The sequence below is a fragment of the Emydura macquarii genome, unplaced genomic scaffold (genome assembly GCF_026122565.2).
Source record: "Emydura macquarii macquarii isolate MOO-44397 ecotype Brisbane River unplaced genomic scaffold, CSIRO-AGI_Emac_v2 contig_1876, whole genome shotgun sequence".
NCBI lineage: Eukaryota > Metazoa > Chordata > Testudines > Chelidae > Emydura > Emydura macquarii.
Window position 1 is genome coordinate 15507599 of NW_027132013.1, and position 25840 is coordinate 15533438.

The 25840-nt window shown below is 38.4% G+C and overlaps 1 protein-coding gene across 22 annotated transcripts in view; it reads left to right on the forward strand.

Moving 5' to 3' along the window:
- Nucleotides 1–25840, forward strand: part of GPHN (gephyrin) — a 604586-nt gene that overhangs the window by 470167 nt on the left and 108579 nt on the right. The window lies entirely within an intron of this gene.

A 25840-nucleotide genomic window follows, 5' to 3' on the forward strand; every position in this document is an offset into this window, starting at 1 on the left:
AAATACATGATGTGCAGAATGTTAGAGAGGAGCAAAATTGTTTTCAGACAGAATTTTTCAAACATTTCTGGTGACTCATCAGCAGCTCTGTAGAATTATGTAATCAAGGTATAAAAGAATATGGCCATGAAGCATGGAGCATGAAGTGTGGAATTTTCCTGGAATTGGATATTTTATCATTTTGATGAAGAAAACTAGATGAAATCATGGGACCAACATGCCTGATATTGAAGAAAGCCAGTCGGAGTGGTACATCGGAGTTGTATTCTCAGTTCATTCTATCAAGCTATCTAAGTCAGCAAGTGTTCCATGGGAACACGTAATATACATGAAAGCTGTCTTTGGGATCATCTTTAGTATATCTGGTCTGATTTTTAAGAGGTGCTGAACACTTATTGATTCTACTGAAATCAACTGGAGTTTTGGGTGCTCTGCTTTCTGAAAATCAGGCAACTCATTTAACCAGGTTTTCAAAAAAGTCAAAACAGGATATTTTTAACTCACTTGTAGAAACCGCTTCCTCTTCTTTCTTTGGTTTTCTTAGTTATTTGACTGTTTTGGATCTTTACATTCAGTTCTCAGCAGGAAAACAGAGGCTTTGTCATAACTTGATGGGAAAACCACATTGCAACACTTCTTGAAATTCAAATTAACTGATGCCCAAAGACGTGGTATGTAAGGAAGAACAGAATGTAGGCTTTGGAATTCTTATGCTGTATGTGAAAAGTGAAATACTTACCATCTGGGTAAGGGGTCTGAGATTCAAATTACTGGGAAAACCAAGTTTCCTATTAATAAACTGAGACTCTTTCTATATTTTATTTTTGCTAACAGCTTTTGCAAATGCTAATGATTTCTCAATCTTTGGAGGAGTGGATGGAAGAGAGAGACCCCGAATATCAAAATGCTGGCACTGTGCACCTAACCAGATGACATCAGTAGGCTATACAGTAAAAGAGAGACTCTCTGTTCCACATTATGAGGTTTGCAGACCTAGAATAAAACCTATAGGATTAAATGTGAGAGTTTTGAAAAACCTCATTCCAGAATACTGTATAATCCTAATCAGAGTATTCTTATTACATAACCACCTCTTTGTGGGAGGAAAGATTGAAGCCTTCCTTCAAATTCACAATTAGTTTATAACCATTATTTTACAATTTTTTAAAAGAAGCTTCCACCTTAAATGACTAAATTATGGGATATTCTTACACAGAAGTATCTGGTCTCAGAAACTAAATGAACCCCCTGCTAATGTCTCAGTTCTGGAACCACCTGTACAGAAAACCTTCTGAGACTCTTATTGTGCCACCGTTTCCTTTTTAACAATGTTTTCTTTTCCCCGCTGCACAACCAGGCTCGGCTCCCTTCGTGCTCATCCACCTATAGTGTTTCTGAGGTATACTTTGCACGTGTTTTCTCACACAGTCAATATGCTCACCCATCACCCTTGTTTGAGTTTTTTTTATTATTATTTTGCCTTGTACTGTGCAAAAATGAGGAAAAAACACTTTGGGGATAGATTCTGCATGCTTACCCTGCAACCATGTCTGGCATGGTTTCAGTATCACCATGTCAGTCTGGGACCACCATGGAGTAAAGCCCCACCAGGCCACTATTACTTAAATATGATCATAGCTTATATTTAAAAAAAAACTTCTTTAATTATCTATTAATTTATAATGAGATTGTTTACATGATGGACACAGAGATGCCCAGACTGCAAGACACTTTTGTCCACCCTTCTGACCATTTTGCCATGTGCTCAGTAGTATAGCTGAAACTTCAGTAATTGAAAGGCTATACGGAAATGGCTGTTGCACTCTGATTAATAATTGCCTCTTTATATACGGTTATTTTATGGATATCTAACATTCATTGCTAATAACGGAGGTTAAAATGTACAGTTGCACTTCATTGCAGTCTTTTTCTTCTCGTAAGATTTTCAAGCAGGTGTCAGAATCACCGATTGTTTCATTAAACATATCTCTTTCCTCACTTCTTATACGGTTAATTCTTCTGTTTTCTATTAGTTAAACAAGTTTCACCTTAATAAGAAATGAAAAGTAATGCAAAGTCATGAATCAGGTTTCTCTAGTAAAATGCATTTTTAAAAGCTTTTAGGCTTATCTTTACATAAAAAGAGCCCTGCTTATTTACCTAAAGACTGGCCCCGGTCATCTTGTTCCCAAAACACACTACTTTTCACACCTGCTTCAGAACAAAGCTTGTATATTTTAAAGGGATCCTATCAATTTAATAAAACCAGAAAAGGAAGATACCTTAAATTGAAATTACATTCAGAAAAGTATATAAAATTGTCCCCTTCTTACTTCACACTTTTTTGGGGAAGGGGAGAGGGGGAGGTACATGCAAGGGAAACTGAATTATTCTTATAGTAAATTAAGAAAGTTAATGAAGACCAGGGAAATGGACTTGATCTTATACTCCATATTGAGTTAATCTAGAGCCAAAGCAGCTGTCATTATATATTTTACAAAGAGCCTTTAAGAATTCCTAAGAAGAAAATTAGCTCTATCTCATGTTGTAAAGCCACAATCAGTAGAAGCACAGGCTCCGATCATTCTGTGAGCTCCACAAGTGGATCTTTGTGCCCATATAAAGCTAATTACAGTACGAAAGCCTTAGTCACTAGCTTATTCCACTGGGACATCATCCTAGGATTAAACTAGGCTCTATAATATACTGATAAATGAATCCCATGGTTCAATATGTACTGACATTATGTTTATCAGCTCATATACTTGGACATTTGCCATAGAAAGCAAGACTTTTAGCTCCAAAAACAAAGCCCTCTACTATTTGAACTAAAAGAGAATTGTTACTTTTGACTATTTTTCTGTATATATTTCTATTGCACTAGCACCTAGAGGTCTCAACCAGGTTGGGACACTGTAGCTCAAGGCACTGTACAAGCATGTGGTAAACAACAGTTCTTGCCCCAAACGGCTTAAAGTGTAGTTTTCTCATAACCAGTAATTTGTCGATCTAGAAGGGACTATTGGGTTGACCATGTTCATAGTCACTCACCGTGGTAGGTGACTGGTCTGAAGTATTGGCATCTAACTGTTCCCTTCATATATGCCCAGGAATTGAGCAACAAGACCAGGAGACAACTCCCAATACTTAAAAGTCTTGTGAAATACACACACATGCAGAGAAAGAAAAGAGGGAGAGAGGGAAGAAAAATTAGAGAACGTAGAAATCAAGGGAGGTTGTAAAACTGCAAAACCCAAAAGTATCATCTTAGGAAAATGGCACCTGAACTTTCTTAAAAAATGCTCTATTTCTTTGTGCTCATGAGGTGAAAAATGATCTTATAGAAAGCTTTTAAGGCAGAAGGACAAGATTTAACATTGTATATGATTCAGCAATTGCTGCCTGTATCCACCAGGAGATAATTGTTAAAAGACAGTAAAGTCTTTGTTCTTACAAGCTCATGCTATCTTTATTAGGTATTTTATGGCCTCTCTATTTTAGTATCTTCATGCCCACATCCTTTAATATACTTATCCTCATAACACCTGGGGGGAAGGAGAAAGGAAGTACTATTATACTCCTGGAAAACTAAGACAAAGAGAAACTGTGATTTTCCCAAGATAACACAGGAAGTGTGTGGTGGAACAGGGAACTGAACCTGCATCTCTCATGTCTCAGGCAATATAAAGTGGAATAATAATTTGAGTTAAATGTTAAGAAGCTTATATGAGTGTAAACTCACAATGTAGTTTGTAGGTCCATTCAAAGAAAACACTGCACAAATGGTTTCTTGATTGCCAAGGCATTCAGTTCACTGGTCCTTGCAGAGATAAAGTCATTCTCTATTCAGTGCGAAGTAGTAGCCCTAGTTTCAAAAGTTTGTTCTGTTAGTTGTCTTATTACCAAATTCAGCTTATATCTGGAGACAGGTGTTTTTGATTAGAAGAAAATTTGCCATTGTCCTCATTAAATATCGTGGTGCAATATGAGGCTCTCTCTCCCAGAGGATACCAGTGAGTGCCGATTTAGCCACATGGATCCTTTACTGAATCCATCTAACAGAAAGATCGGTTTATACTGATGTAGACTTAAAGATGAGATCATGATCAAGGACACTATAATTTTAAAGTATGACAGATGTAGCATCATTAATGGACTGAAGCAAGATATTCACTGAATGATCAGAGTTACCAAATCTCATTTGTCCATCCTTTCAAGTTACAGATCACCAGTTTGATATTGTCCATGTCTTGACAACAGAATGAACCTTACATACATCACAAGATCTTTAATGAGAAATCATTGAGAGGCAGGAATAACTGACTTTCCCACAGATGGAGAAGCAGGATTTGCATGGCCAATACAAAGCCATTAGGAATATGCCCTGTCTATTTTCATTTTGCTGACCACCCATGCAAAGACAGGAAAAGGAAAAGGCAACCTCTGAAGGTTTGATCATCTGAATTTGACTACATATGCTTTTCCTCACGATATCTGAGGCAGAGGTAATCCAAATTTTTGTTGCTGTCTGTTACAAATAAACCAAATATACAGAACCCCTATTCCAGCAGACTGACTGAAATAGAGTATTGTTCTGCTCCCACTCTGCTGGAAAAAAAACCCCTCGTGACCTGATGTTAAATTTTCCCTATATACAGGACACTGGGACTGTTAGGCTTTGCTTCTCCACCCAGTAGAAGGAACAAAGAGCTGTCTGGAATGCCTGTCTCCTCAGAGATCATGTTGAAGGTGTTTGTTCCTTTGTCTCCTAAAATGTAGTGCACTGTTTCCTAAGAGGGGCCAGAATAGGTCTGTCCCTCTTGGTAGTCCAGGGCAAGTCAGTCCCTCACAGTTGGAGGAGATAGGCACTGGTATGTAGGGGACTAGTTGTATTTGCTTATTCCTACCAGCTTGTCCTTTGATGTATGGAGGAAGGAGGGAGAGAGAAAGAAAGAAAAGTAAGGAAAACCACCTGCAAACCTCAGAGTCTGTGGCCTTTCCCAAGTGAAGACAATACAGCAAGCTGCTTCTGCTAAATGCAGGTGGAAAACTGAGCTTATGACACAGTTCCTCAGTGCCAAAACTGTTCACCAGTGACTATCTATGAGTATCTATGGGCATGGCCAACCTAACAGTCTGTTGGGGACTGATGGAAAGAACAGTTCATGAGAATCTCTATTTACTCTTAGCCGTATCTAGGTTTTTATAGTCTGTTAATCTCTAGGCATTATAGGGCGATGGTACACATACACATTAGCTAGTGGGGCTTTTCTGTTCTCTAGCTCTTTTTAAAAAGAGATTTCCTTGTTTTCGGAGAAGTGGAGTTTTAATGCTGTAAGACTATATTATGACAAACTATGTAAATATATGTTTTATTTGTTGCTGTTAAAGTTTTTCCCCATTGGTGAAAATCCTCAAGCTTCATGCCTTTAACTCACATTAATGTTAACTGGTTTTTTTTGATGGTTATGTATGAAAGATGGAAATATATTGGCTAACAATGGTGCTGACTCAGAAGTTATCCAGTATAACTGTGCCTGTCATTGACTTATTAGCCAGTCATTACAAAATGTAACAAGCAACATTTTATTTTTAAAAATACGAATAATCATTCACTTCAAGAATTAGACCAGATTAGCTGCAGTTACTTGTATAAAAGTACTTGGCTTTTAGTTTTTGCCTTAAAAATACTGTACCCAAAGTATAAAACTATGCCTGCTAATTTATAAAACACTTAGACAGTTTTTCAATGGCCCCGTTATTTTATCTTTCTTTGTATCTCAGCCATTTTACTATCACTATCACTCTCCTGCGCTCTCGCTCTCGCTCTGGCTTCTGCATGTGCTATGTGTGCTGAAAGAGTAATGAAGAAAATCTTTCAATAAGCTTGTTGAAAGTGTATCAGCAACAAAATATTCATCATAATGTCATCCCTTACTTTCCAAAAACAGAGTGGAGCATGAAAAATTAGTTACAAAGAGGGAGGCACTCAAGTGTGCACTGTAGTGTTCAGGGGTCTCTGTATTGTTTAGGTATGTCCCAGAGATGAGAGACAAGACTATCTGTGTTATGGGAAGTCTGCAGTAAGGATATGTATAATTCTTCCTCTCCCCCAGACAAAGCTAGTTATAGAATATCTATTGGTTGCAGAACTGATTGATTAGATTTGGTTGTCTACTTACCCTTCATAGTAAAATACTATAGGTTATTCTTGTCTGACAAAACAAGAGCAAAGGAGCTATTTGGTAGAATTAAGAGCTAGTAAGATTAGAAGAATGAAAAAGAATTATTTCATACAATATGCAATCAATCTATGGAATTCCTGTCTCAGAAGATCATTGAGTCAAATACAGTGTGGGGCTTTTTTAAAGGGCTGGATAAAGTTATAGCCCTTAATTACATTTATTGTTGTATGTCCCAAATTGTGACTAATTGAGTCTCATGCTTTAGAACTAAATTGGGGTAGGAATGAATGTTTCTCCCACAAATGTAGCACTGTACAAGTGGCTAGGCACACTGTTTTTCCCCTTTCCTCTGAAGTATCAGATATTGGCCCGTTTCTAAAGCAGGATATTGAAATTGATGAACCAGTGTTCTGCTGTCATAAAGTAACATGTTCCTGTGACTGAAAATTTGGGAAGCTGTATCCAGACATGATAAATAGACTGTGCTAATCTTGTTCTATGGTTGGACAAAAGAAATACCTATAGAGCAGGACATATATTTTTGATCTTTGAACCCCCCCCCCATCTCTTTGTCATAATGGTTTTTATTTTATTGTGGGAGAGGGGCATTGATTCTGTCATAATAAAATGATTGTGCTTAGTTTCTGCATGTCAGTATGGACTACACAATTAGCACATTTGCTTCTGAATGGAGTGAGCACATCCTCTTCCCAAATGAGAAATGCATGAAGACAAAAGATTGACAGGCTAATAAGGTGCTACTCATTTAACTATGGGCCAAATTATCAAACGGGTGGCCTCAGTTTTTGCAGGCATAATCTGTAGTGGCAAAATTTGTACCCACATTCTTCATCCTCTGTTTAATTGTGGGCACAAATCTTTGTAATTGAACCTCTAATTTTAGGGGCCAGTGGTCCCCTCAAAACATGGAGGCTGGGCCTCTTCCCTTTGAAAATTTAACCCTACATATCTCCCATAGGGCAATATATTTGATGGTATTTGCTGTTTCTCCTGTGGGAAATGACTTTCAAGTGAATTTTTAACACCAGTGAAAAGTGCCAGATTAACAGACCTGGATACCACCACAACATCAATATCCATTGTTTCTCAACAGAATAAGGCACAGCATGAGCTGCATATTGCAAGCTTCATGCATCTTGTCCCTACATGTCAATATGCTTTGGGTATGAGCTAAAGAACCCATAACTTCTAGGTAAGGGTGAGTTCATCTTGCATGGCTCATTTGGTCCTTGCCTCTCTGAGGAGACTGCCAACAAGGGGGTTAATTAATGCCAGTTTTAGTGGTGGTTCCTTTTGATATTATAATCATGTAGAACTTTTCAGTGAATATTTGCCAGATAATAGAAGCCATGTATACAGATGATTGTGAGGGCAATTAATGGGTAACTGGAGGAATTGAGGCCTCAGTCAGTTATTAATTGTTAGGAAATGAATGACCTTTGGAATCATTAGTTTTTTAATCATGCAAATAATTTTGAATGTAAAGGCAAAGACTAAATTGATAGTCATTAAAAAAAATAAAATCTAAAACTTGAATTGCATGATACCATGGATATGTTTATAGTGCTCATTTGAAGACCAGTAAAGTAATTAATCAGAAAGTAGGACTTCATTCCCAGTATTCCACTAGATCTCCAATGTAAAATGTGCATGGTCTTTTACTTTCGTGTGTAATGAGGAAATTATGTTTCTATCTTGCGTGGGATTTTATCAGAGATTGGCTATTTTTGCATTTCTGTTGCAGACTTTCTTGATTAATGCATTGTTTTTAAAAGATGTAACATGCCAACTTGTCATGATGCTTGGCACAAAATGAACCATTAAACAAACAGAAATCAATTTCACTGTGATGAAAGAGAAAGCGCAAACAAAAATTTAGTCACACCTAAAAGGACAGTAATTTGTTTTAGTGGGTTTTCTTTTTTTCTTTCTTATTTTAACTTTTCAACGTTTAGAGCCAGCAGAGTGCTGTCTGTGCCCAAGTGAGCTTTTCTCTGGCAGAAAGCTGGTAGGGTAAGCCACCTCCTTTGCCAATTGCCCCCCACACAGGCATTGCAGGAGGGAAGGAGTGTTTCAGTGGCATGACAGAGCAGAGCTGCACCTGATCTTCTGCTGATATAAGAGCACTGAGGGACCATACTCCAGTCCAGTGCTCTTCAGCAGCTCCAACATATATCTGCCTGAGGTGGCGCAGGATCAATGAGACACTAGCTCCTTTGAAGTTCCTCTTCTCTAGTGCAGTTGGGGTGGAGAATCTAATTCTAAATGTCTAACATCCTGCATCTTGACAGGGGGTTAAACTAGATGATCCTTGTGGTCCCTCCTAACCCTATGATTCTATGAACATGACTAGATTGTAGATGCACATCCTTACTTCTAGAATATCCCTCTTGTCAGGGTATTGACACCACAGGATTTTCCCTGCTGAGAATCTGAGTACCACTTAAACTGGATTTCCACCCTTCACTGCCTCCTACCTCATTCTCTAGTCCTCAGAGACCCTAGCTTGGGACACCTCGCCACTCTATCCCTGCCCAGGAGTTAGCCCTACTCTTATAGTGCTGCATCCTGGACAGAGCCAGTCCTAAACCAGCAGACCTTCCTCCAGGACCCTCCTAGGGATAGGGTACTTCCCTGGCTCCTCACTTCTGGGTACTCCCTGAGCTGAGCAAAACTTGAAAATAACATTTATTTTCTCCAAGTTAGTGCTTCTTTCATTTGACTGAATAATGCTCTTTTTTCCTTTGTTTTTGAACTCAGTGTAATGTAATTTACATGCTAATTTTGTCCTTTGACAACATCTTCAATTTGTAAAAGGGCAAATAAAAATCACACCTGTTTTTACACACCTGTGGCCACAGTGACTCAGCAGTGAGGGGTGTGAATTCAAAAGGAGAGTGCACACAAAGGAGCACCAAACATAGTTATGCATGAAATTATGTGAATGCTAGCTGCTCTTTTTTCATTGGTTTGTTTTTAAGTACTTTTTGATAGAATGGTGTGTTTTTAAATAATATTAGAATTCAAAGGAATTTCTCTTTCCATTTCAAACAGTAGGTCAAGTTTGGGTATCAACTACTTGACAGTTTCCCTTTACAGTGATTTACATTTTTTCCATTATATTTTCTTTGAATTTTTTTCTCTTTTTGTTTGTTTGATTGGTTCGTGTTTTATATTGCTGCTGAAATCAACTGTTTTATTTTTGAAGCTTAAGAGAAAAAGTAAATCAAAGTTGTAATCTGTAGAGAAGTCTGTGTTTCTCTTAATGCATGCTGAAATGCAAAAGTTTATGACCCACTTAGGATCCAGTCAGCCTGCCCAGGTGAATTTAGAGACTGGAACAGAGACTAGAACAGCTTAACGTTATATCCTTCACTTTCATTGATGATCAGTAGTCTCAGGGAATATCGAAGCATACCCAATATCCAGCATACCCAACTAGAGAGTCTTTCTTGATACAAGAACTAGTTCTAGTGCAAAACAGGGCATTGACTTCATCTCATGCATGGAGATTTCTCTAAATTTTCCTATGTTAAATTGAAAGAGAAAGCGATTGCATTATTGCTGTCATGTAAGCAAGATATATATGACAGATTTTTGTGCAATCTATTTGATATCGACCATAAAATTCATTTTAAAAAACACCTGCAGTTATGTTTGTACTTGTATATATTTTCAGCTCCATTTGGTACTTCAGTGTGCCCACTGCCTAAGCCCTAATTTGACCCATTGGCACATCTCACATTTAAGACAGAGAAAATATGAGCCTAATCCTACTGCTGCTCTGCTCAGGGAACTACTGTGACTTCTGTATAAGGAATACTAGCCAGGTGCAACCAATTAAAACAAATCTCTCTAGACTAGACCATTTTCCTGGGTGGATGCTCCAGAAAGTTAGGAAAGTTCTCAAAAATGAAAACACCCTTTTTTTTTTTTTTTAAGGTTCCCCATTTTACAAATGCCTTGTTCATTTTGCCTCTGACTTTAATAATAAATTCTATCCTGGGATAAAATGTCTATGATAATTCAGATGGATCAATTTCAGATTTAGAGAGATAGTAAAAACTCGGTTTGTAAAGGAAGTCTCTCCTCATAATCTTTTTGTTGAAGTCATATGTATTCGTCTTATACAAATCAAAGTGATAATATACTTACTGTTTGTTGCCACAATGCCCCAGAGCTGAAATAAAAACTCAGAATATTCATTAAGAAAGCACAGATACTAAAAATAAATGATACAATAACAAATATATATCATATCATACCATAATACCTAATATTGATATTCCACATTATCAAAACATAATTTAACTGAGGAAGAATTTTCCCCTCTCCTCAATGGACACTTGATACTTTCAAGTTATGTGCTGTTTTCACATCGTTAAACTAAAATTAGTCCAGTTGCATTTTAAATTGTCCATCTTGCATATCTCCCTCTTTTCTTCTTTCTTGGAGCAGGAAGACATTTCATCCTTAACCGTGGCTGAGACTAGTGTCTCTCAGTAATCCCATAGGGAACAATACTAAACTGGCTTTGCCTGAGAGGTGGACTAGAAGATCTAAAACAACCTTTTTGTCTTTTCTTTTGGTTCACTGGATATGGTTTAGATCATAGTTTCTCAACCTGTGGTACATGTACCCCTGGGAGTATGCAAGATACAGGGAGGGGGTACCTGGGGAAAAACAGAGTGAAGGGGAGGTGGGCAGCAGCTGCCGACTTCTGGGGAAACCGAGTGGCAGCAGCCTCCTTCCCACATGCTCCCAGCTCGGAGGTGGGCAGCAGCCCCCAGCTTCTGGGGAAGGCGGGCGGCACCCCCTGCTTCCTGCCCGGTCACAGCTCCCAGCTGGGAGCTGGGCGGCAGCTGCTACAGTTCTGGGAAGCCGGGCGGCAGCCGCCCACTTCCCTCTCAGTCCCATCTGGGAGGCTGGCGGCAGCCACCGACTTTTGGGGAAGGCATGCGGCAGCCGCCCACTTCCCACCCAGTCACAGCTCCCAGCTGGGAAGTGAGTGGCAGCCCCCAGCTTTTGGGGAAGGCAGACGGCAGCCTCCTGCTTCCCGCCCAGTCACAGTTCCCAGCTGGGAGGCAGGCGGCAGCCACTAGCTTCTGGGGGAGGTGGGTGGCAGCCACCTGTGTCCCGCCAGGTCCCAGCTCCCAGGTGGGAGCCCAGTGGCAGCCTCCTCTGTCTCACGAGCGAGGCTAACAGCTGAGTGGCAGCCACCCGCGCCCCAGCTCCAAGCCAAGGGACAGCCTCCCGCGTCCCAGCTTGAAGATGGGCAGCAGCCACCTGCCCACATCCCTGGGTCCCAACTGGCATGGAAGCCTCCTCTGCCCCAGCTTGGATTGGGTGGCGGTCACCCACCTCCTGGGCTGGGAGCCAGGTGGCAGCCACTTGCAACTTGCCCAGGTGGCAGCCCCCCTCCCTGGCTCAAAGCCCAGTGCCCAGAAAACTTGTCAGTTTCACTGCTCTAGCTGAGCAGTGAAATTGACAACTATGACAGCCCCAGATTTCACCAGTTACCCTCTTTTCCTGTCTCTCTCTCTCTCTCACCTTCCTTCCTTCTCTCTTTCTCACCCCTTCCTCCTCTCAAATCTATGGCAAAAAATTTAGTGCGGTGCTTTATATTCCCCAGCATTGGCATGCTGCTCAAAGCCTCCTAGCTTTGGCCAACATCACTTCTAGCCAGGTACATACTTGTGTTGTGCACCCCTGGTGTAAAGGTGGTAACCCTCCCCACACTAGATCTGACATATCACGGCCTTATATACCCAGCCTTTCTTCCAACATATGGCTCACATTAGTTTGTAAATATAAAATCCTGTGGGAAATTGAGTGTTGGGGTACTTATTAAAATTTTCAGAAGTTAGGGGGTACTTGCTACTTAAAAGGTTGAGAAACACTGGTTTAGATTCAGATGTGATTTAGTTTCACAGTTCCTAGTCTCAGCTTCTCCATTTGCTCATAATTACATCCAGTTAAATGATGTATTTTCGTAGGTTTTCCCTGTGTTGTACCCTACCTTGCACCATGCAGTAGGACAGAATGATCCTGCTCAAGCATATATGCTGGGTTTCTATTCTAGCCAGCCACTAACTTTTCTTTCTTCAGGACCTTGCTAATGTCTAGCATACAGCAGTTACCAATGATTTTGTTTGGGCTGCTATACTTATATGTTCTCTTTAAAAAGCGTGGCACCAGCTTCTGCACAGTTGTTCAGAAACAATGGTTTGTGCAGCTGTAATGAAGGTTCAGCTCCCTGCAGCAATCTAACTATTTAGATTTAGATTTGTAGCTGCAGTAATTAGCCATGAGCTTCCAGATCTCTTTCAGAGCCTGGCAAAGCAAAGGGATTCCCCCTGAGAGTGAAAGGAGGAGGAAATCATAACAACATTGGAACTTTACGCAAACACATGTTGCTGGATCTGTGATCAGTATTCTTAAGCCCCTATGTCTGTGCCTATAGCTCTGTATGTCTTCATCAGACATTGGACACCTGTTCTGGGATTACGGAGGAGGAAAAGTGAGGGGCCAGAAACCAAAAACCATAATGGATCCAGGAAAAAAGTATATTAAACTGCAAAGCCTGTCAGCCTGAAGAGCAGCATCCTTGAGAAGTTGGCCCCATCTCTGAAATTCAAATAAATCAAATTAAAATTGATTTTAACTGTATTGCTGTAAGATTTCTTGGCTTAATCATCCAATTTAAAATGACATCAAATGTGACCTAATTTACTCATGTCTGTAGCAGATAGAAACTGATTTTAATAAATCATATTGTCAGCTTCAATATTGTACAACTTTATCCATGTCAATAATTTATAGTTCAAATGTCAGTCTGTCCTCATCAGGGTTATTTACACTAACTTTCTATTTTGCATTTTAAAAAAATGAACTTTTTTCTAGCGTGGAAAAAAGATTTTCCCCCAAGCCTCCCTGACTGTATATCTGTGATTTCATGAAAACTGCATGTAAAGAAAAAAGGAACGTGCTTAATCCTAGCATGTTAACTCCTGTTTTCCATATCACTTTTTCTGTAATCAATTTCCAGGATTCAATTTTGCGTGAAACGCAGCCAAGCCTATATTCTGTTTTCAGTTTAGTCTACCAATTAGCCCATCAATTTCTACAGTGCTGCTTATGGTTGCCATCACCTTTAACTTGAGCTACAGGTTGGAATGCCTGTTGGCTCAAAATGTAGCATTCTATGCTGGGTCTTGTGATTTTTTGGAGGCTGCACTGCCATCTTCAAGACGGTCATGGAGGAACTTGATCAATGTTATGCAAACCTTTTAGCCGTCCAGTTCCTGGCAAATCGCCTCTGGGGCTTTCATTTTGGCAGATTTCTAATGCAAATCTTGTAACCTGCAGTTGTTGTTATTGATTACTTTTAGAAAGCTGTTGTAACTTACACTTGACAATATAGTTCTCAGGGCAGCATTTGCTCCATTTCAGCCTCTGCTAATCTTGTACTGGTTATAAACTCTCTGAAATAAACCAGTTATTCAGCCATGATGATCCTGATTTCACTTTAAGCATCACCCCAAGGTAATATGGTTATTGTTGCAGTCTCCATGAATTACCTGCCTCTTCATAAAGCAAAATTCACTACATTTTATACTAGCAATCAAGGAGATTCACATAATGTAATTTTACTTTCTCTGCAGTTCTTGATGATTCATGTACTTTACTCTTAATTTAATCTGTTTATACCTTGTGAGGGGAGTTATAATCATCCTTATATTTAATAGTGTACATGTACTGTGTTTGTCTCTTAAAAGAACTGCATATATCAATCATTGTAAAGACCACTATAGTTAAAATTAAATTGGAATTTTCATATCCTATTTTTACTCACTCATAACTTTCTCAAAAAATTTTCTTTTTAACTTGAAACTTTCCACACTTAGACCACCTAGCCCAAATGAGAAGGTCTGAACAAAATCCATTCATCCAATAAGTTATATGAGAGTGAAAAACATGTTTTGCATTGCAAATATCTTTTGGTGTCTTTTTTAATGACTTATTACTCAAAATGGGTGCATGTTTAAACCTGCACTTTTTTATGTCCTGTTCTCAGTAAAGCTTGATCTCCAGGCTACTTTAAAAAAAATGAAGTTATAAGTGATTGGAAACTGAGTTTTGTGCATAAGTTGTAGGAAATTTCCTATCACTAAGATTGTGTTGCAATTAATGTCATGTAGAAATATTCCCTTGGGAAAAGATGTGAAGGGCATATATGCACGACAAGTGCAATGCAGTGATAATAGAATTCATTAAGAATTCAGTACAAAGAAAATTCAACACAAAGATTTCGATACTGACATCTATAAAAAGATTCAGATGGGAAAAAAATTTAATATTTCAATAGAGGGAAGATGTTCAGGTATTTCTTTGTTTAATTTGTGCAGCCTGTAAATGATGCATTATACCAGCTCTGTGCTTATAAATGTAACAGATTACAAACTCTACACTTGGGGAGCTTATAAGCTTCATAAGGGCCAACTTTAGCCTCCTCTTCCATGTTCATGGACATCCCCTCAGGCAGCAGAATTGGTCCTGGTCTATTACATAAGGGAGACTGGATGGAGGAGGATTGTACAGATAGTGTGCACCCCTTCACTGTATTGAGCTGTGCAGCAGGGGACAGAAGTGCCAGAAAGTCATGGTTGTAGTGGGATGGTGCAAAGGAGCTACTCTTAACCAGCTCCGGCTACCCTTTTCCCATTGGAGACCACATAAGGGTCCATTTTGTCTCCCTCTGTATGCATGCACATTTGTATATGGATGTTTATATACAGCCATAGATATATATAAAAGTGTGACAAAGATATTTTAAAAACTAAAATCTAGTATTAATGAAGGATTTCAAATATCTACATGCCTTGCACAGCATATGAGTTCTTGTGCTGCTTTTTAAGTCTCTTGGAAAGGTACAAAATAAGATATGTTCACATCTTTTAGTTTCAACTATTTTTGAGTTATCTGAATGCAGAATTTCTGATTGGAATATATGGGGAAAGATATGTTTTTTTCATTCTCAAATAACTCAAAAATGGTCCAACTAGTATTCCTCAAGCTCTCCAAATCACATTTGGACTGTCACCAAGCATACAAAATTTCTCCCCAAAACTGTTTGAGAAAACATTGTAAAAAGAAGGCTTAGAAGGGGAGGTGGAATTTACCTTTAAAGGTGACCTGCAAAGAAAATAAAAGGGATGAAGGGTTGTGCTCTTTTCTTGTTTCTTTATAAGACAAAGGCTTGAAAGATTGGTTGTTTGAATTTAAAGGGGTTCCCCCCCCCCCCCCCCTTACCTCAAAAGTATCAGGAATGTCACATCTAGTCTGTGTTGACTTTGCTGGAGGACTAGTTGGAGATGTAAGATGCAGGTTGTGAGCTTTCTCAGACATAAGGGTCAGATTCAAACCCACTGAAGTCAATGGAAAGATTCCTTTGGACTCCTGTAGGCCTTGAATCAGACCATAATAGAAGTGGTAGGAACAATGTTTTTTTTAAATCTCTCCCTTTCCCAGTCAACTGTTTATTCAGACATTGACAAAAAAATAAGTAACTCAACAAAAAGCAGTGTTTTCTGCAATTATATTTTTATTCATCTGTTATAAGGCACAATCTTAGATTAATGTTGCAAAATTGGCAGTTAGCACACGAGATGGATGGTGAATGATGCTGTTGTCAGAGGACTTCATTGCAGAAGTTAGAAGGTGCAAATGAGATAATGGACTTCAGCAAGAGAAAAGATGATATTGTAGTTTGTGACACTGGATTGGTGCTAAGGAATACTGGGTTCTATCCCTTTCTCCACTATTGTACAAATTTTCTATGTGATGCCAGGCAAGTCATTTAAACCAGCATTGTTTGGGTGTCCTTAAGAAACACAAGGGTTGATTTTCCTGTGATGAGCATTCACAAAACAGATGAAGTCAGTGGAAGTTTTGGGTGCTCAGTATCTCTAAAATAAATCCAGCCTCAGGTGTCTCAAGTTAATTAATGGATACTCTGGAAGAGTTTGGTTTAAATACACCTCACTTTCCCATTTTGTAAAATTAGAATACTTTCCAATCTCATGGGGGTGGTGTTAAGATGAATGCCTTCCTATTTGTAAGGTATTCAATACTACAATGCTAAATGAAAGGAAAAACCCATGATGGAATAAAATAATTCCATATTCAGAGCAGGGTTTGGATGCTGTACAATAAGCAAAACATGGGGCCACTCATTGAACTGTAGCGATAAAAAGAAATATTGACCAACTGCCTTATTAAATTAATTAGAGTTGGTTGTGAATTTGTTGACAGAAAATGCCAATCCATCAAACCTGACATTTTTCACAGAAATGTATCAGTTTCAATGAAAATTTCCTTGGGAAAGTCCAGGGTGGAATTCCTGTTCTAAATAAGAGACAGAGACTAGCCTGTCCCAGAATAGCCAGTTGCCCATGTTTATACGTTGGATGAGGAAGACCCATGTTCTAGTCCCTGCTTTGAATAGGGCCAAGTAGAGATTTGAACTTGAGGGCAGGTCTACACTAGCAGTGGTGATCAATGGGAGATATGCAAGCTATGTAATGTAGCTTGCATATCTCCCATTGATGTGCTTACGTTGATGCGTACCTCAGCATCTTTAGGGCACTGTGTTGATGGGAGATGCACTCTGGTTGATGCTGACTTATTCCTTTCGGGGAGCTGGATTAATTGAGTCGACCAGAGAGTGCTATCTGATTGCCTGAGCGGTTCTACACAGACGTGCTCAATCGATGCTACTGCATCGATGCCTGCTGCCATGGCAGTATAGACAGACCCTGAGACTCTGCCGTCTCAAGTGTGTAGGCTAACTGTTGAGCTATTGGCTATTCTGGAGTGTGTCTCTCTCATTTTTCATTTTAAAAAAAATTCAGGAGGTCTCAGTTTTCTCAAAATGAAACCAAAGTCTGAAACCTCAGAATTTTTCACAAAAGAGAATCCTTGTTTTTTTTGGCCAGCCTTACATTTAGCATCATCCATCTCTGGTAGGACTTCTGTGGAAAAAATTCTATGTTATCATGTAATTTATTTATCATAATCTATACACACATTATGGATCAAATACTAGGGTTGCATAGATAACTTGAATTCTTGTATTGCCTAACTTCTGAGTGCTTGACTTTGCAACCTTAATAATGTTTCTTCTATATATTTTTGTAGGATATTTATATTAAATTTGATAAAACCTTTTAAAACACACTATACGTCACTATTATCCCTTTAAAACAGGTGAGGAAATAATTTCCATTTCTAACAATATTGTATGAATTAGGATGTTGTGTTATTACAATTAATTTGGCTGTTACTGTGGACAAGAAAGAGAACAATGAAAGTAGTGGCAAGTCTCATTTAAAAATAAAGGAATAGGAAAGTAAGAGGACTGGAGAGTTATTATCAATGTTAATCCTATTAATGTGTGCTAAGGTCAGAGAATAATTCATTCTGTGCCAGAAGATAAGAGAGTATTTACATCACTGTTTGTTTTTCAGCCTTCCTTACAAACACCAAGTTAAAAAGATGATTGAACTAGAACAGACAAAGGGTTTGGAAATGTCTTAATACTGGTCAGACAGGAACGGATTTAGACAACTAACAGCACACTCCTTAGACAAAGTGATTCATCAGTCAACTTGCCAGTGACTGTGGTAGTGTGAAAGTAAGACTGAGTGGTAGCATACTGGTTACATAGGATGCAGAATTCCCCAGTCCCCACCCCAAGCTTTCTGTATGAGATAATTAAGGGAGGATATTAGACTTCCTTTATCTAATGAACACCATACAACAAATACACTATAATAATCAGTTATATGATTACATGTGAAAAATATTGCTGTAAAAGAGTATTGTTTACCCCCTGTCCTAACTGTTAATTCTATATTAAACATAGAACCAGGTGGTGTTGGAACATATAAAGTTAGTGCTTAGGTAGGTTATGAAAACTCCTCCTTCCCTGACATTCCTGTCCTGTAGACAAAAACTGGCTTAAGACATGGTGATTTCTAGTAGCAAGTATGTATGTGTGCGTGTGCGTGCAAGTAGGAGTGTATCATAGTTATATTGTCATTTATATCTGTGGAGAGAGAGGGTGGGGCTTCTAGTTTCCAAAATGTTTAATTTCTTCCAGAAGTTAGGTAATTTTGGTAGGGGCTGGAAACAAATAAAAAAAAGACATCTGTATACAGAGCAACGTTATGTTGTCCTCCAGCAACACCTTTTATCTTTGTATTATTGCATATATATTAGGCAAATAGATCCATTGCTAATGGTGAATAACAATGTACATCCTTGTCCTGTGTCTCTTTGGGAAGAAAAAAGGTATTATATCCGTTTCCATTTATATTATCCATTTCTTAAACTGGGAACTTATCCCCAGGGCATTCAGTGCTTTATAAAAGTAACTTCATTCAACTCTATCAAAGGCCTTTTCTGCAGTTTAAAGGCTTCTTTTTTATCTTGATGAGAGTAATGTTTCTAGTAACCATAAAAGATGATCTGTATTGTTTATAAAGACTATTTGGTCTGTTAACTTAGTACTGTCTGTGTGAGATAGTCTATTCACCAATATGTTGATGAGAATCTTACATCTCAGTTTAATAAAGAAATTGGATTATATGATGTGCATGCTGTAAGCTTGCGTCCAGGTTTGGGAATAATAGCTGTTGCAGCCTCTCACATACAGTCTAGTATTTCTTCCCCTTTCAACACTACATTTAACACTTCTGGAAGAGGACTTATCAGTTTCCTTATAAATGTTTATAATATTTGCATTGGTTACCCATCTCAATACAGGCTTTACCTTTTTCATACCATTTATAAATATTAAATTTTTTCCTCTCTGATGGATTATTCAAGAACTATCTCTAAATGAAATATGAGGAGGTTCACGTTATTTAGCACTAAAATGTGTCCTCATCCTTTATGGTTATATGGGGATACAAGAAGTAATAAGGCTGTCCAATACCCTCCCCTATCACTTCAAGCAACCATATGGATCTAACATAGTTAGTGACTGAGCGCACAGACCGTATAGAAGGAGCATAGAGGTTGCTTGCCCAGTTCTTCCATACACACCCCTAAGAGGTATCTGAGAATTATACTTTCCCAGTTCTCCTCTTGGGGCAGCACCAGGGCCGGATTCAGGGGCAGGCGATCTCCTGATCTGCCAAGTTTGGGGGGCGGTGGGCTCAGGGTGCTGTTTTTCTTTTTAGCGACAAAAAAGAAAATAGAATGTTTGAAGTAAAATGTTTCAGGTATTCCATACGTAGATTCATTTTTCAATGACCTCCTAGAATATTCTGGACCTTTGCAGAATATCGTGGAACCTTTCAGCCTTTCTGAGAACCACATTTTCCTCGAACCTCCTTGAATATTGTCAGCCAGGCCCTTGCAGGTATATAAGGGGTGGGCATCGCCAGTCAATCAATAAGATATAAGAACAAAGTGAAGTGAGAGCCCAGCTGCGATATTGTGAACCTTGTTTTATTGTGTAATTGTGAAAATGTATTTTTGTTTTAAGACTTGAAGAGTGTATCAAAGATGTGAAATGGGCTACAAATGCAATAAAAAATAAGGCATTCAAAAGTTTAACAAATGGGGTGGGAGCCGAAAATGCTCCTTGTCTGCGGTGCCATTTGGTGTAGGGCCAGCCCTGGGCAGCACATCTATTTACCGTCCCATACTCTGAACTTTGCTTCAAGGCACAATCTAGTTCATAATTTTTTATTTTTCTAATATTAAAATAAGTTTATAAATATTTTTATAAGATGAAAAAACATCTCCCATTTCTTTGCCTCTCTTCATTATGTAGGTAGTTTGCTTTCCTTTTAGCTTTCTGTGTAACAGTTTATCCCCTTTATTCCCTTTGTCCCCTTTTTCACTAAATAATTGTTTTGTATATCTGAAGAGCTCTTTCTGTTTTATCACTTAATAAGATGTTTAGCTTGTAGCCTAAATTGATGCAGTCTTGCAGTCTGTTTGGAGAATGATTTTCTCTGTACCCCCCAAATTAAATGTCAGTTTGGAAAAAACTGTTCTGGAAAAAAACTGAATGTGCAATTCTATGTTTATAGTTTGTTGGAAGACAATGTTAGTGATAAAAATTAAATCTATCATCATATAAAGTTTACATGGATGAAAATAAAATGAGAACAGATAAAACTGTCACTATATGTTTATAAAGATGATATTCTAGATTTGTATCTCTCTCTTGTTTAGTGTCTGGTCTATCCAATCTAGCTTTCAATGTTAAAATCATCTCCTAAAATTATTTCTCCTCCTTAGAAGGAGTCTAGAACCCTAAAGAATTTATTTTTAAAATCTTTTAGATTTTGGATAGACCAACCTTATAATTTTTTTTGTCATCTAAATCTCCATTGAGGACAACAAATCTATCATCAATAGCTGTAATTTAATCAATTATTAGAAATGTACAGTGTTTGGAAAAGAGCATATTCCTTTTTTAAAGGTTTATTAGAAAATATTAGATCTTCCCCAACCATATTCCCTCGAGGTCACTTTCCTTTGTCTCTTTTACATGGATTTTCAGTATACAGCTAAAAGGATTTTCTTTAGCTCTGTACTGACCTTGACTCCAGTTAAGGAAGGAAGTTAATAACATTCTTAAGTACTTAAGTGCCGTCATGAAAGAGGATGCTTTCCTGAATCTCAGGATCTTTGCATCTCTTAACCACATTATTTAGTCATTTAACGTTTACTGAGAAACGTTTAATAAGGTTTACTATTTTATATAAATTTGCTACGTATATGGCTAACCTATTTAGACAAAATTATTTTATATTGTATTTTAATTGAACCAAAGCAATTATAGTTTTCTTGTTTATATGTTCTTTTGAATAGATTTAAATTAAAAACAAAATATTTTCTAAAATCATCAAATCCTAGTAGATTGCTCTGATACTTCTTAATTTAACTTTATGCTCTGTGACCTTATGCTTAATATCCTACAATAATGGTCAAAAACATTATGGTTTGAAAATTATTACATAATTCTGGGATATTGTTATAAAATGTTGTGATTTTATGTTATTTAATTATAAATGAGTACACACTGCACTGTGGGACCAAGAGAAATGTTTTGCAAAGGGACACCAGAGGAAAAATAGGCTGCTCCTAAAAATAGGATAATGGGTTCTTTAATACCAATGCAAAGTAGACAAGTCTTCAGTTTTGGAGGGATCATCCAAAAAATCCACACACAGTGAATTGTGTAGAACTGAGATCATGTCATTATTAATTACAGGTAAGTATGAGGAGTAAAATCTGAAAGTTAGCAGAATTTGAACAGCAGAGCAGTAGTACTAAAGCTTGAGTGGTTCTAAAGTTCTTCTTGCCACTCATATGCTACTGACAGTCTTATACTGAAAAGCGATCTGAATGTATTGGGAGGTTTGTTTTCCAAGGGTGGATTATATACAATTTATCCACTCTGCCTCTTTTATGAAACAGATGGGAAAAGGCAGCAACTGTATTCTGCACCAGATCTCACACAGAGTATATCTGGTTTCTATACAACTGCTGAAGTCTCAGGGAAAGGTGGTTAGAGTTCCACACTAACCTCTAGCCATGACTTATAGTAGGTGGAACACTGAAAAGAATCTTTTTCTTATTTCTTAAATGAGTCTGACATTTATGGGTCAGTTAAAGGAAGACAGTTCTCAAATTCATAACTGCTGCTGTGCTTCGCATGTCCTGCTTCCTTCATTGCAGCTTAACTAACCCTTTCCCTTCCCTGTATCTTAGTCCTGTGTGTGTGTGTATATGTTGGGTTTCTGCTGATGGTTCCATATTCTGCATGCCTTCTTAATAGTGGAGTAATGTGCTTTCCCATAAATTACCTAGATTATGGGTTAGCGTCCTATGGTCCATTGTGTTCTTGAGAACGGGTTCTTCCTACTGCTCGTGGTAAAATCATGTGTTTTGATGTCATTGTTACAAATTGTTCTTCATGTTGCATTACACCTGAGTTGAAATGTTCTCCCGTAAGAGTTAGCTTTTCATATTTGGCTGGAAACTCTTCATGTTTGTGTAGCAATTCATTTTACTATAACCTATGGCTTTTAACTGTACCTCCCATAATGAAGAACTGACTTAATACTCTGTGCAAAATCTTGTTATGACCTATAAAAGGTAAGTAATTTCTCTAACCATTCCTAAAAATTGTGGTCATGTGTTAAAGGCTTCTCTCTCCTCTTTTATTTTACTTTTCATGTTAATTTTTCACTTGTTCCATGAGCTTTCCTTCATGTCATTTTCTGTAGATAGATAGAGATTGTCAGCAAGTTTCTTGTTTTTACCATTCCCTCTGTTTTTTTTTAAATTTGAAATGCTTTGTTTCACATACTGTTTGGTACTTATGCCCATGGGAACAAGGCTTACTCTACATTACAAGGCAATACAATTATAATTAAAATATAATAAAATCCTATGAACGGAAAGATCAGAAAAGTGGAAAGTGGATGCTCTGCTTCCTGATACTTTCTTCCTGAGCCACCCTGGGGAATGATATTGGATGAGATCCCAATTTATTCAGAGCTCCTCTGCCAAAATATATTGGCAGCTAGGGGAATGTAGACAGAAGAAACAATAAGACTTCCTTTGATATGGGAAACAGGCACAGGTTACTATCTTTGGCGCAGCCTGTGAGTGAGGGAAGAATTACAGTTGTTCCAAAACCATCTGTCGCAGCAAGTCATGATGTACTGTATGATGGTAAACCAGAATACTTACTTCAGGGGTACGTGACACACAGATTTTAAAAATCTCACAGGTACAAAACATATACAAACGATAAAATATGAAAAAGACAATTTACACAAAGCTCCACAATAGGTTAAATGTTTGGGTTAGAAAACACTACTGTTTTTTGAAATTTAAAATAATTTTTAGTGGGACAATCTTCAAAAAATAAGGCTGGATATGAATGTGCAATGTACAGTAAGTAGGAGCAGCGCTAATTGATTAATCCTTCAGCTGTGTGGAAACACAGTTTATTTTCTGCAGCTGTGAGCATAGGATGGGAAATGATCAAGTCTAGCTGTGTGGGTTTTTTTTTTACAGTCATGGATTCCTCTTCAACAGCTGCTTTTAAAATTTGTGGAAAGCAAATTATTTTCCACAGTGCAAAAGTTGCTAATCAGGTGAGTGACAAATTGTAAACATTAGGTCACTATAAGACACTGCAACGCACAATTTAGCTTTGTCATTTGAAGTCCTCTGTGCTCATAGAATAAAAAACAAAAATATCTCCAAGAGGCTATGTTTGAAGCCAGCTGTCTTTTGTTTCCATTGTCATCTAGATGCTGTGGTATTCTGTCAGCACGTTTTTTCATATTCGATCTGCAAGTCTCAGCTGCTCTGTTCATTATAAATCTCTTGTTTTTGTCCATACACTAGTCCCACTATAGATTGGAAGGGCTTAAAGATGAACTCAGGAGGAATAGATGCTACAACTCTATAACTCTATTATTGCTCAAAGGAGCTGCTTTCCATTCGCAAACATTGGTTTGTGCTATGGGTTTAGGCTCCTTCTGTTCCCACACTTTGTTGAAGACTCTCTCTTGACTCCCATTTTACTTCTTTAGCACTGTCTTTGTCCACTAACATTTTTTCTCTCTCTCTAGTAGCTTTTATCTGTGTCTTTTAATCTTATTTTGTACTTAGTTTGTTTTATTAGATTGTTTCTGAGTGTTTGTGTAGGATTTTTTGTTCGGTTGGGTTTTTTTTAGGAATGTGTTGTGTTTCACTAGGTTTCATTTCAGATTTCGCTGAATTTCTTGATTATTTTGCAGCAAGCCCATTCCTCGAACTCTCTTTCCATATGGTTTTCAGTGAGAAATAGCAGAACCTCTTCCATTTTAAACAATATTTTATGAACATAGCCCCATCTCTCCTTTTGCATACCACATTTTGGATTTGCCCCAATCCTGCCCCACCCACCCATTCAGCCCTCTCTCTCTCTCTCATATATCATTATAACTCACTTTCTGGTCCAGAATTGCCCTTCAAAGAGAAACATTTTCCTCTTCCAATGAGATTTTATTTTATCATGTACCTGAAATACGGAAAAATAACTCTGGACCAAATCAGGGCATCACTGACATTTTGGAGTTTACCTGTGTAGTATTTTTTATGGGGAGGAGGGTGGTTTTAATTTTTAAACATAACAATTTTTTTCAGGCAAGGACAACCATAACCCACTCTAAGTTGCAACATTACCGTCATAAGCTTTTCCATTACAATGAGTAGACTGTGTTATGCTGTAGAATCCAACTTATTGTGTGAATATGCATTTGGGGCAAGCTGCTGTGGAATGGAAGAAAGAGGTTAGAAAACAAAGAGGGATCGGTTTCAGACTTAAAAGGTGGCTCTAGTCTGAAAAGTGACTGAAAAATGGCACTTTGGGGTTCCATATTTATCGTTCATCAATAATTTCCAGATCATGTGTGCTCAGTTTGCAGACAGATATTTTTCTAGCTCCCAACCCTACTAACTCAGCTGAAAGTTAAACTGGTCTCTTTCCTTCCTACACTTCCTTCTTCACCACTTAATAAAGGTTTTGCACAAAAATGATGCCCTCAGTGACACCTATGCAACCCCATTGCTGTGAATAGGTTTGCATGGGTGTAATTTATTGGCCTTGTAGTTGAAGTCTTAGTGAACAATTCTGTTGATGAAGCATATAAAGGAAAATAATCCAGTTCAAACTTTCATAAGGCTTGTTTTCCCCGCAAAATTAACTTGAGTTATAATGAGTTATATCTAGCGTTGCCTCTAACTTGTGTCCCATCCACACACAAAAACTTTGAACTAAAGTTTGATGGTGTTTTTAACTCTAGCTGGTTGGCTTGTGCTGCTCGAGTGTTATTTCGCAGTGTGGCTGCTCTGACTCAGCCAAGACTAATTTGAGAAAAGTTAACTCGAGTTATTTACGCTCAAGTTAACTTAGGGTTCCCAGATGTCCGGTTTTCGACCAAAAAGTCACGTTGAAAAGGGGACGTGGAAGTGTCCAGTCATCTGCAGTAACTGGCCTCTGTCATTGGGCAGGAAGAGCAGCAGCAGCTGCTGGAGCCGGGAGGAGCAGTAAGGAATGGCTCCAGTGGAGAGAGGTACTGGCAGTTCCACATCCTGCCCCCTTCTCATCCCCCTATGCCCGGAGCACCACTCTTCCTCCCATGTCTTGCCTCAGTTATTCACCCCCAGACTGTGGCTCTCCCTTGAACATCCTGCCCTATTCACTTCCCCCAAACCCATATAGCCCTTCTTAGCTGGCACGGAAAGGGAGGTGGAGAGAGCAGTGAGTGACGGGGGGGTGGGGGAGGAGGAAGACGAGTGGGGAGCAGAGCCTCAAGGGGAGTGGTGGAGCAGGGGGCAGGGCCTCAAGGGAAGAAGTGAAGTGGGGGGGCGATTCCAGCACTCAGTGTCCAGTTTTCACAAATTAGAAAGTTGGCCACCCTAAGTTAACTCTTCAGTGAACACATAACCTACTTAGTTTTGACTCTGCAGGGCTCACAGTAATTGAAAACAAAAATTTTTGTTAGTCTCCATAGTGAGCAGATGTAACTCTAAATACTCAGACA